Source organism: Tigriopus californicus, chromosome 9, assembly GCF_007210705.1.
Source record: "Tigriopus californicus strain San Diego chromosome 9, Tcal_SD_v2.1, whole genome shotgun sequence".
Taxonomy (NCBI): Eukaryota; Metazoa; Arthropoda; class Copepoda; order Harpacticoida; family Harpacticidae; genus Tigriopus; species Tigriopus californicus.
The window spans coordinates 649,091-660,396 of record NC_081448.1 but is presented as its reverse complement, the minus strand read 5'-3'; the positions used below and the strand labels follow the sequence as shown (position 1 = coordinate 660,396).

Here is an 11,306-nt window from a genome sequence, read left to right as displayed (position 1 = left end):
TAATATTTCTCTTTAGAATTTAATCAAGCCGTTGTCAGGCCTTATTGGTGGGGAAAAATCATTGATGGTGTCGTCTCAGTAGTACGTTCAGTTTTCGGGGGAAGTTTTTTACCAGAAGTCCGGAATAACCGGCATTGTTGATGGCACTCACATCCACATCTCAATCTATTGCCTGATGGTTTGTGATCACTAGACACCAGACAAAAAGGTGTCTTTTGAGCCGAAATACATTTTCCGGTGAGAAAATGTGAGTAAAAGTTGTGATTAGTGTTTTCAAAAAACACATTGTAAAAAAAAATTCTCAATTCAAAGTACTGAAAAATCGTTTCTTACTTCCTGTTCTGTAATTGCTGATAAAAACACCCTAAAGAAAGGGTCAAAATCTGTTAAATCCAAATGTTAAACAAGGCTACTTTGGAAAAAAACAAGACCTAGTTTTTTGAAGCAACAAACAGGTATCAATTCCATTTTTTGAACCGCTAATAGTTATGATTGCAAAATGAGGCATCATGATTCGAATAGAAAAAAAGTTGCTCATCAAAACATTGAATTGTTGGTACAGTTGGTACCAATTTCCTGTACAATATCTCCAGCATGCAGACGACCTGGTTCTCTTGGCTGATTCAGCCATGGAATTGCAAAATGCCATTAATGCACTCTACGATTATTGCCAAGAGAACGGCCTTCAAGTCAATAACACCAGGACTAAGGCCATGGTTTTCCATAACGGTCGTCTGCCTCCCACCTCCTTCCAAATCAACAATAGTCAGATTGAAATCGTCAATAGTTTTAAATATGTCGGTTTCGCCTTCACCACCCTTTACCAATCACCTTAAATCCACAATAACCAAGGCTAGGACCAGAATCGGATACATTTACAATAAATAGACTTCCCATCAAGAATGTCCCCCTTCCAATAGTTCCTCAACTCTTCCGGACCTACATCACTCCAATTTTCCTCTATGGCCTACACTTCCCAACTCCGGCGTCTCTGCCCCATTGGAGATCGTGACAAACACCATCTCGTTCAAGTAGGTTTTCTCCACAACGTCGTCCAATGCTATATTAAAGCTGTTTGCTTTTGACCAAGCAATCCTAATAGTACACCTTTGCTCAAAATTTTCTCAATACCTGGCATCCTCCTGTCAGGTTGCTGTTGTTCTCCGTTATGTCCATCGCAGTCTTGCTGTCCGCCTCAAACCCTAGCCTAACCTCATCCTGACACGCCGATAGAACGCAGTCGCCCTCAGGGTTAAGTCCGCAGTCATGCGATGGACCCCACACCAATCCGAATGGATGGCATCTCTTCTTACCTGACCCTTGTTGTTCTTGGCTTAACACAAGCCCAATTCCATGAGCTTGAGGGTGATTGCATCTCCAGTCATGTCCAAATGCCGTTTACAAAGCTGAAACCCAGCCAATTGAATGCTAGAATGTTATCAACTTGTGACTATTTCCTTATTTGTTTAACATAATCTCTACATCAGACCGTTCTGATTGGACTGGCTTGACTCCACCTTTGGGTCTTTTACAAGGCTATTCAAGATATAGACCTGACTATGGAACTTTGGTGCCATGATTTCTGTATCATGCCTGAATTCAGATTTGGCTTGTTGCTCCCCATTTTTCACAACTATCTTGCCTCAGGATAACAATAGGGAAAGCAGATCGACCAATCACGTCCAATAGGAACAAGCAAATGGTTGTTCAAAAGCCAAGCGGTCAAGCGGACAGTTTCTTGATCGCTTAACCTCATCGAACGGCAGCAAAATTTGAAACGGAAATGAGAATAAGGGTAAGTGGTGAAGGGGAAATGCTACGAAAATAGCCCCTAATTTTCCAGAGCTCGTTTGGTGGGTAGCTCTTTGGCATTCAATGGCAAGGCAAAGTGCTACTAAGTTCCATGGTTAGATTTGTTGAGCTCAAACCCTCCTCTTTAGCCCAGGGCCATCCATAACGTCGCCCCTTAATGCGACCCCTCATCCATTCGCAGATTCTACATTTTTGAATAAACGTCATCATAAAAGAGATAGTAAATTGTCTCCCGTGCTTTCCATGCGAAGTCATCATCTGCCTCGTCGAGGCATAAGGCCTGGAGAGCTTCTTCCCCCAAAAAATAAGTGGGCATTTCGCATTTACTAAATCTTCCTCTTAAAGTTTCTTGAAGTTTGGCTTGTTCAATGATCTTGTCTTGTGGTTCTCAATAAGGTTACGTATGAACGGGAAGTAGTCTCAATTGACCCCCAGGTTCACTGTCTTTTGTCATTTTTTCATGAGTGTGACCATACTGTATCCTAATTTTTGATTGCTGAGCATAATCAAGAGCAGTTTCTTGATTGGGAGTAGAACCTTAGAGAGTCTATCCACAAATCGGGTTACTTTGTTTGCAACCTTTTAGCAAGGTGCATCGTCAATAAAAACTTTAGTTATGTCCATAATGGTTGTAGGAAATTTGGGATCCAGGATTGGAAGGGTTCGTCCTGGCGGAATTCCATAACCCACTTATTATTTCAAAACGCCCAGGAATCGATCACATGGTAAAACCTGCTCTTCACACCCATTGTGTCATTGAAACCTGTCCAAGTCCAAATGAAACTTGAACTCCGATCCTTGTGTTCTTGTATGTTTGTATGTATTTGTCTCTTAAGTGCTTCATTACACTTTTTTACTTGAATTATCTTGGCAGGAAAAAACAAACAGCAAATTGAGGTTCTAAATTGGCAGGGTCGAGAGGTATGCTTGAATTTTTATTTTGAACTTTTGATGGCACATCTCCGCCCTTAGTTCATGAGGCACACTGTTCCAAGTCCGAACAGGTCTGGGAATGGAGCTCCTCTTCAGTTCAAGCAAAGGCGTTCAGAAATTCCAAGAATATCACCCAAAACTGCGTTTCGAGTCTCCGCGAGGGTACATTGAGTGCCAATTGATTTACTGAGGGGATCCCTGTCGTCTTGATCAGGCTATCTATTGATAGACGTTTGGATACTATGGCACCCACAAGAAAGCGCATGGCCCGGTTCAAAACCACTTGGAGCCGATCATTGTCCCGTTCCCTGGGCTCACTATTACTAGTACACGGCGAGGCAATAACGCAACTTTGATAGAACCTGACCGTGAACCACAGGTAGAAGTGCATTCCTTGCGAGATGAGCAGCTAAACGTCCAAGCACACCCAGGCTCTGGGTTATTGCCTGGAAGCCATGCTGAGAGTTGAGGATCAGCAAATTTGTCTCACCAAATTCTACCATCGGGTCCCGCACAATTGACTCCAGGATTTTGGGCGTCTTGGGAAGAAGGGAGATTGGCGGGAAGTTAGCTTTTTCATCTCGTCTCCCCTTCTTATGTATGGGGACAACTTTAGCTCTCTTCCATCTTGATGGGAACACGCCACTGGTTATTGACGGGTTTATTATATAGGTGATGGTTAACGCGAGTAATTCAGCACCCATCAATGATGCTCTGGCTTTGTAATTATCCTGAGAGCCTTCCACATGCCTTAGCTTCCCTCTTGTTGCTCTAAAAGGTTCAATGCATCATTTCTTATCATTTCACGGCGCACCATGTTTGTAAATTTGTTCCTTAAACGTTCATACTTTTTCCAAGCTTCCTCCCGAGCCGACTCAGAAATTACACAAGTTTCTTCTCTTAGTGCGTTCCGCTATTCCACGAGGACTTTGATGCCATCAGACAGGCCTTTTTGGTATCCTGGGGGAATCTGAAAGGTCTTGATCGGAGCGAACACGTCAAGAGATTGTATAATGAAAGCATCAAATATATTGACCATTTCGTCTGGTCCATTTGCCATAGCGATGTCTTCCCATGGGTGGGACGCAAGATGTGTTTTGAATGCGAGGCAATCAAAACGCTCAAAGCACCTTTTTGTCACTAATGTCCATGCTCCTCTTGGCCCGTCCTGGCAAAGCGACAGGCTTGACAAAATAGGCACGTTTATCTTTTTATTGTTTATTGCATGCCCACTCAAGCATCAAATTAGATGAAATAGAGTAATGGGAAACGTAGTCACTCATTCCATTGGCGATCGCCCAAACGGTAACTCTTGCTTGGTGCTTGTAGCAAATAAAAGGTCGATTACCGATTGAACAATGGAGAGACCCACCGTCGTTTGGCGACGCAAATGAGTGTCCCCAACACTTCGCAGCTCTAAGTCATGCAATGCCATGCAGGTTTGCAGATCATGAACAAGAGCCTTTTAAGTGTAGCTGGTATCGGTGAATTTTGCATCTAAGTCAAAATCGCCCAGAATGATAATCGGTATCTTAAGAGTATGGGCCGTTGCTACTTGATCTAGGAACCCCTGGAAACTTTCCCTTTGGGAGGAAACCTGTCCACTTCCATCTGAATCTTTCCACTCCCTATAAACTCCACACAATTGGATTTTCCATCCACCGAGTGAGACCTCCATCCAGATTGAGGGACAGCCGAATACCGTACCAAACCATGGAGTACGACTGTAGTGGAGTGGAAAGCTCGGTCGAAGATCGAACTTCTGCTAGCGAGGTTTTGTAGAACAATGCTTTACCTCCTGATCAGACGCATTTCCCCTGAGAGAGTGCTCAATGAATTCCTCTTTCATGTTTAAGCTCTCAATTAGGGGGTAACGCAAAACTGAGACGTCTTCTAGCGAGGTTTCAGAGAGCTTTCCTCTCCACTACTGCCGTACTCCATGACCAAGCTTGATCGGATGAGCACAACAAGTTTCGCCACCTTAGGTTGACACCTAAGCTGTTAAGGTGTCGCCTAATAATTCTAAATTGCACGAGGCACAAGCAGTGGCCGAGACTGATCCAATGTCTGCCTCAATTAGGAACAGCACGTCAATATTGTATTCGTAGATTTCGGACTCCTTGTTGAGGAATCCACGTCTAATGTTCCAAAAGCACACTCTCAATACTTTTCGTGGATCGCTCTTTGTTTGGGTCTTTTATAAGGATTACTCTTTGGCGGTCGCGTGATTTGCTCACTATCCACTTTTTTCCAGGTACTACTTTTACTTTTTTTGCGTTGGTTGCTTGGTAAGCTGTTCGCAGTTTCGCTTGTTGTTGTTTAGTCAGATCAGGGGATACCTTAACCTTGGACTCATTAGGAGATCATCGTAGGCTTTTTCGTCCTGAAATATTTTTTGGCTCACGAACCGGACAATTAGCGGGCGGGGTTTTTCAGATTGTACCAACCTCCCTACCCTGTAGCATTTCTCAATGTCGGACTCAGAGATACTAATTTCATTTCCGGGGGCGTAGCTTACAATGGACTGAATGTCTGTGTTGATTCGATCTTGAGCGTTGGTCAGAGTTGATTCAGGTAGATTGGTAAGGTTCGAGTTTCTTCTTCACAGATCTTCTAACTCGTCAAAGATCTGGTCCGCTGATTCTTTTTCTTCGGAATTGGATCATTCGTTTTTCTCCTCCAGACGCACAATCCTGGTCTCAAGACTATTTTGCTTGGCCGAAAGTTTGTTGTGGGCGTTTTGGCCTTCGGCAAGATACTCAGATTTACCAAGCAGTCTCACCGGTTCCATCGGGATTCCGAAGCAAGAATCATAAAAGAAATTCTCACGAACTTCACACTCGAGGTAGGATTTCGTTGTGCGTCTCTCGATATCTTTAGCACACTTGGCGCATTTAAGTTTCTTATCGTTTATAATTTGTTGGCTAAGCATTTTCACTCGCTCACGATCCAGAGGAAAAAAAACCCACAAGTTTCTGAGCAGATGTTTTGACACGTCTGTTCACTTTAAAAGTAAAACGCAAAATAATATGAAAAGTAAAATGATATATTACAACAATAATTGGTACATGTTATGACATGTACCCAAAAACTAGTTTTGGAGCCATCGTCACCAACCAATCCATCGAGTTCAATAGTCAAGCAGATGCCCAGGATTTTGATTTGAGAACATTCAAAATGACTACATGTATGTATCTGAGTGTGCTCCGACGATATTTCCCATCTTATTACATTTCTACGATTTTTGATTGCTCGCTCAGCCTAATACCATTTCCGGCCTCTTGGGCATGTGGGATGAAACGGGGTTTTCTTGTCCTTTTCAATAGTATGGATGGGTGACCCAATGTGGGAAGAGTGATGAAGTAGTGTATGTGCTGGTTGCTTTTTTTAAGTCCTTGAATGTGTCAAAGGTCCTAAAACAACGAACAAACGGTGAGGAGAAATCTTCACAACATTATATGGTCCTTCGAGCCGGATCTTTCATCTTCAAGGGCTGTCCGTTTTTCCAACTGGGACAAGAAGTGTCACGACAACCAAAAACTCTATCCGTGGATTCGTGAGTGAGGCAAAGAAAATGGCAACCTCGCAATTACATTCGTTTTTTGATCCAAAAGGATGCAAATTGGACATTGCCGGGAAAAAGCGTCTGTTACGAGACATATCGCAAGTCTTGAAAAAGATCTAACCGCTGCTCCACCCGTGTCTCGAACTGGCTTGAGAGCTCTCGCTGAACGATTAAACAAGGCATTGGGGAAGTTATCTTCGTTAATCCACAAATTTATCAGTCATGTGACCGAGGATGAACGCGATGCAATGGAACAGAACTTAGAGGACAAGACCAATCGGGTCGTCAAATCTGTCGCTTTTGTCCAAGAACATATTGAGGCCAGAATCGCTGAGCCTAATACCATATGTGGAAGTAATGAGCGAAATCTTCTGCAATATCGGGAAGAGGAACGTCGCCGGCTGCGCGAGACGAAAATGGAGGCTACACAGGCAGTCGAAATCGCGAAAGTGAATCTTGAATGAGCAAGAAACGAGGAACGAATGTCTCAAGCTCAGTTGGAACGCGTTGAATTGGGGAGTCGAGCCGCAGATTTCGTGGGTGAGAATCTCTCTCGAAATTACACAGAAGCACTTGAAGGGATGAATCAGAATACGTTCTGTTCCAATGTGCGTCCAATCAGCTCCGAGGTACAGTTCCTTCAACCTGATCAAAACCATACCAATCGCGTGTATCAGCCGAATGACCATGACAATCAAGATTAGATGGTCAATCCATCAGTAGGGTTTGGTCGCTCTGGAGGAGGAAGTAGTTCATTCGACGTAAAGATGATTCATTTCAACGGAGGCATTCTCCAATTTACTGAGTGGAGTAACATGTTTCAAGCGTTGGTACACAATACTTCGAAAAGTACACCGAGAAGATGGGCCTCCTGAAAGCTTCGTTAGGAGAACGACCGCGTTCCTTTATTGCTGGGTATGACAATTCGGATAAAGATTACATCACTGCCCTCAAGACTCTTGGTCTATGGAGATCGAGACTTGGTCGTAGACGCTCATCAACGTACTTTGGAGAAATTGCCGAACGTCTAACCAAGAGATCCAGATAGCCTCGCTGAATTTGCGGCAAAGTTTCAAGGACATCTTTTCACCGTCAGATAACATCGTCCCAAGGGTGATGGGTCTCTGGCATACATCGTTCGAGTGTTAAAGGGCAAGTTGGTTAAAGATAATTTCAACTCGTGGTATGATTCTTTAGAAACTTATCGATCTATGAGAGAGAAGCAGAATTCTGTGAATGGCTTCTTCGAGTTGTGCACAGGGATAGCCGTCATGGAATGACTTTTCAAGAGACAGGATCGAAGTCGAATCAATCGAAGAAACTGCTCAACTCTCAAGAAAGTGTTTTTTATCTCAAAGTCATGCCATCACATTATGTTCCCAATTTAAAGGGCTTTCCGTCATGGAACAAATGAGCTTTATTAGAGACAAGTTTATTTGCTTTAGGTGTCTCGGCAAAGGCCATGCTCGTCCTGACTGCCGATCCAGAGTAGGATGTGGAGAACCAAACTGCCGTTACATTCACCACACGCTTCTCCATGGTCCGAATACCTCAAAACTTGATGGAGGTGGATTGGAAACGAAAAAAATCACTTCAACAAATGCTCCTGAGGCCGTGGTTCAAAATACCAATGGTCGATCCAATTATGTTTTGGGCATTATCCCCATCTGTTGTCGCGGCTCAAAAGGAAATGCGATTACCTATGCTCTAATCGATGAGGGATCTGACACCTCTTTCGCCAGCGAGTCTTTGTTGAAGAGGATTGGATCTATGGATAAACCGTTCCAGAGGCTTTAAGTGCACAACGTTACTGGGAGTCTCGGAATTAATTGTGTTGAAACCGATAAACTAGTTGGAGCGACAGGTCTGGAACCAATCCATCATTTGATTGTCAAATCTCTGCCAGAGGTTTGTAAGAATTTACATGATCTTTCGTGGCAATCAATCCAAAATTGTTGGAAACATCTCGAAGATATTCCTCTCCCTCAACATGGAGGAAAAGTTGAAATCCTATTAGGTTTGGACCCCCAAGCTTTGATTATGCCAATAGAATGGCGTTTTTGAAACGAATCAAGAACCTTACGAGTTCCGGACACCACTTGGGCGGGTTGCCAGAGGACGCATTCATGAAACAGATTCTTCGAAGTTCCACGTCAATTTTTTTCAGTGCAATGAGGGAAATCTCGACTCGATTCTGTCAGATTTCTTCGCCACTGAATCTTATGGATCTGAACACGTGAATTCAGGGGAGAAGAGAATTAGTCTTGAAGACACCTATGCCCCAAAAATGATAAAAGAAAACACCAGGAAGCATCAGGGTCGTCCTGGTTATGAAGTCGCCCTGCCTTGGATACCCGGAATGGAGAAGCCTAGAAATAATCGGTCATTGGCTTTGAAAAGGTTCGGGGCCCTGGAGCGGAGATTCCAACGGGATCCAACATTTCAAGCTGCTTACACCAAAGCCATGGATGAATATCTTGGAGAAGGTTACGCAAAAAAGATCGACAATCCAGATGAACTCGCCCATCCAAGGCAATCATTTCTCCCACATCACGCCGTGTGGAAAAAGTGTGGTTCTAAAATTAGAATTGTTTTCGACTCTGGTGCTAAATTCGAAGGCAAAAGTTTAAGCGATTGTCGGTTGACTGGTCCTTTGCTACAAAACGATATCTTTGACGTTCTGGTTCGATTCAGAGAAGGCACTGTAGCTGTTGTTGGAGATGTAGAGGCCATGTTCAGCCGAGTTGATCTATTGGAAGATGATACTCACTGTTCCGTCCACCAGCCAGGGGTGAAAGGTCCTGACTTATTGAATTCCCGTGGTGAACGGAAACATGGAACTCCTGACCCAAGCACTAGGGAAAAATACCTTGATAGCTCTCAAAGGTGGAGAGCACCTAGTACATGGGCTTTAATTTCTTAGACCTATCTTAAGGCCTCCGGTTATAACCCTAATCAGGGCATACAGCTACTAGTTTGAGCTTCCTTTATCAGAGCCTCAAACAATCATCAATTGACTAAGGATACAAATCGCTAGCTACTTCTACTCCCCATGGATACGGATCAATCTTGGTTGTCTGGCATACACCTGGGCCAATCTTCAAGGCTACTATCCTGCAAAATGTGGTCACTATCCTCGTCTAAATGCGTCAATCGCAGTTGACCTCTACTCTAGAGTCTAACTACTGATCTCTGCTACAAGAGAGATGAACTTTAGCTACAGTTGAATGGAAATCACTTGCTACCTCTACTCCCTACGATGCCAGCACGATCTTGGCCGTCTGGGGAATCTAGGCTACTCTTCAAGGCAAACTGTCTGGTTCAATCTACTTTATTCTATTATATACATGGAATGGCACTCTACCAATCAGCTGTCTTGCTTGGGTAATGAATGAGGGGGTAATTGCTTGGTCATAGAAGAAGGAAAACATACATGGATAGAGAATGGTCAGATCCTACTTTTGACAAGGGTGATTCTTGAGTCCTACGGGGATCCACGGTGATGACGTCGAATCAATCGGATTGAAGGTCCAGGATTGAATTGACGGAGAATAACTCAGAAGTTGCACCTGTGCTCAGCTCCAGAGACTGTTCAACAGATCTATGCTGGCTCACTGATGTACGCAATGCACTTCCCCAGGTCCTCTTGACTTTGCACGGCTTCCTGGGTCCCGACTCCAAACGTTGACTCTCACTACTCTGATTTCAAAATAGGTCGACTTTGACTTCCGGCACTTCTAACAAAATTGTCCTTGATTCAACTACCAGCAAGAGAGCTTCAAGTTGGGAGTTGTTATTCCTTTCAATGTTCAATGGTGACTGTTTTTTTGGACGATTTGTTTTTCGTCAAATGGGCAGCTTGGCAAGCCAGCTTGGCAAACCAGCTTGGCAAGCCAGCTTGGCAAGCCAGCTTGTGGCAAGCCAGCTTGGCAAGCCAGCTTGGCAGCCAGCTTGGCAAGCCAGCTTGTTCCAATGATGGCCTTTTAAAACCGCTTTCAAAAACATTGTCACTTTGAAAGGTAGATCACTATGTATCTGAAATTGTTGACGCTGATTAAAAAAAGCTGTTTTATTCACATACTTTAGATTACACTTTTAAGTAGGTTAGTTAGTCTTTTGGAACCTTTAGTCTCTAGTCTTTAGTTATGATTTGCGCTTTGTCCCAACCTAACGCTTACATCGTGAAAACACTTCAGCATCAGCTTTTAGAGGAAAATTTATTAGATAGATGTGGCAGAGTTTTATGGAGTACCTAATTACAAAAAGTTTTCTATTTTCCGAAAGCTGCAGACAAGACCAAATGCTACAAATCTTACATCCCCCAAATCGCCAGAATGATCGTGTGTGGGCCCACAATCAAGCAGATGTTCTTCCCTTTCAAACTGTGAACCAGCCAACAAAAGTCATGGTCTGGAGAGTCATGAGTTACCGCGGCCTATCTAAATTGCATATAATTCCCAAAAAACAAATGGTGGCGTCAAATTATTATGTTGGCAACATCCTGGAGAAATGTCTACTTCCTGCTCTGAACCGTTCCCGAGAGAAAGGAACTCTTGTCAAGAGGAAATTGTTGCCCGCCATTTCCAAGGCAATTTTTCCATCAGAATGGTGCCCCAGCACACAGATCCAAGAAGGCTACAAAATGGCTCGAAATAAATTTGAATCACTTATTGGGAAGGGTACATGGCCAGGCAGCTCCCCTGACTTATCTCCAATTGAGATATTGGTCTATCCTTCAAGAGAAGCTCAATTCCATGGGCATTAAAACAACTGAGGAGGGCTTGGTCAAAATTTTGAAAAGGGCATGGGCCAATATTAACCCCGAAATTCTGGACAATTTGATATGTTGTATGCCTGAACGCATCAAGAAGTGTATCAAAATCAAGGGGGTACATTGGTCAATAAATAAAATCTGAAAATCCTCCTACAGCCGAATAAACGCATTTTATAAGGGGGCAAATAACTTAATCCACCCTGTAGACATTGTTCTTGTACT

The 11,306-nt window shown here is 43.5% G+C and overlaps 1 long non-coding RNA gene across 1 annotated transcript; it reads right to left on the bottom strand.

The window, feature by feature from the left end:
* Positions 1-2,609: 2,609 nt before the first annotated feature.
* On the bottom strand, positions 2,610-5,635 carry LOC131886574 (uncharacterized). Its single transcript, XR_009373937.1, has 2 exons — positions 3,594-5,635; positions 2,610-3,516 (listed from the first exon to the last, which is right to left on the bottom strand). It is a non-coding gene; the product is annotated as an uncharacterized LOC131886574 (long non-coding RNA).
* Positions 5,636-11,306: the final 5,671 nt, after the last annotated feature.